Raw genomic sequence first — 1,994 nt, forward strand, 5'->3', positions numbered from 1 at the left:
AAGTCCATGAAAGCCAGAATATGACCTTCAACATATCCCACCTGAATTTAGAAACCATCTCAAGAAAAGGTTTGATGATGACTGTAATGGCCAAAGATTAGAGGAATTTTGGGATATCTAGAACATCTTACAGAAAGAACATAAAAGTTCATTAAAAAAAATAGGCCAAAATAGATGCCAGAAGGGATTCTGAAGCTTGCTTTCCACTGTGGATAAGCTAAAGCAAGTATAAGAAATAAAGGAATGAAAGAGCTGGACATAAAACTTCAAAGGTCAGCTTGAGAAGACAAAATAACCAATTATAATGAAAAGTGCAAATATCTGGAGTTAGAAAACCAAAAGGGAAAAATACATCCACCATTTCTCAAGCTGAAAGAATGGAAGAAAATATGTAAACCTCAGGTTGTAATATTGAAGGCTTCTGTGGGCAAAATATTGAATGATCCTGAAAACATCAAAAGAATATAAAAGAAATACATAGTTGTTGTACCAAAAACATTTGGTGAATGTTTAATCATTTCAAGAGTAAGCACATAATCAAGAACTGATGGCACTAGTGGAATAAATCCAGTCAGCAATGAAGGCATTGACCAAATACAAATTGCAGTCTTTCAATAAGCCATTGTAGCAAATGAAAAGCAAACAAAAATCCTCACCACTGGACCTGTAAATAACATCCAAATATATGGAGAAAAGATTGAAGTTGGCAATGACTTCAGTTTTCTCAGCTCAACCATCAACATTCAGGGAAGGAGCAGTCAAGAAATCCAAGAATGTATTGCATTAGGTAAATCTGCTGCACAAGACTTCTCTAAAGTGTTGAAAAGCAAAGATGTCAGTTTGAGAACTAAGGTGTACCTGATCCAAGTCATGGTATTTTCAATAAACACATATGCATGCAAAGTTGTACATTGAATATGGAAGACTATAGAATAATTGATGTGTATGAATTACAATGTTGGAGAAGTATACTTAAAGTACCACGAGCTGTCAAAACACAGATCTGTGTTGTAAGAAGTACAGTCAGAATTCTCCTTGGAAGTCAGAATGGCCAGATTTCATCTCTCATACTTTGGACAAGTTGTCAAGAAGAACCAGTCACTGGAGAAGGGCATTTTGTTTGGTAGTGGAGGATGAGAGAAAAAAAGGAAGACCCCAACGAGATGAATTGGCACAGTGACAGAAGTAATGGGCTCAAGGATAGCAATGATTGTGAGGTTGGCTTAGAACTGGGCAGTGCTTCATTCTATTGTGCATGGGGTCACTATGAGTTGATATTGACGTGGTGGCACCTAATAACAGTAAAAGCTAACAAAATCATAGACAGATTTATAGAGAAAAATGTCAAAATACGAAGTCATTTTTTCTCAAAATATCTTCTATCTAGATCAGCACACTTCTATATGTGGTGGTTCCACCTCACTAATACTTTCTTGGAGTCCTGGTGTGGCGCTGAGGGTTAATGTGCTGGACTGCAAAGTCAGTTTGAACCACAAGTTGGTGGTTCAAAATTACCAGCTGCTCCTCAGAAACCCTATAAGGGGTTGCTATGAATCAGAATCAACTCAACAGCACTTAACAACAACAACAACAACAAATACTTTCTTGAAGAATTCTGAGCTGTTTGATTTACATCATGTCAAAATGACATTTTGCCATCCTTCAGGTATTAAAATCATGTTTCTTTTAAAGTCTGAATTTGTAAGGTACAGATTGTAGGGTGGATAGGATAAAGTTTTCAAATGAAAGTCCTTGCTCTCCTTATAGAATAAGCAGGTGCTTTGTCATAATGGGAAATAAAAATATTTCTCAATGTAAATTTTCTGGCTGTTTTCTCACCAATATGGTTTCTGGTTTTCTAAAAACTTCTCCCTTATACTTTCCAATCCTTGTCCTGTGTCTTTTGAGAAAAATCTCTCAATTGCCCCTTTTGAGTACCCAAAATAGTTATCAGAAGCTTCAGAGCTGACTTCCCAGCTGATCCCCTCAGAAGA

This window comes from Chrysochloris asiatica, unplaced genomic scaffold (assembly GCF_000296735.1).
Source record: "Chrysochloris asiatica unplaced genomic scaffold, ChrAsi1.0 scaffold00697, whole genome shotgun sequence".
NCBI classification, from domain to species: Eukaryota; Metazoa; Chordata; class Mammalia; order Afrosoricida; family Chrysochloridae; genus Chrysochloris; species Chrysochloris asiatica.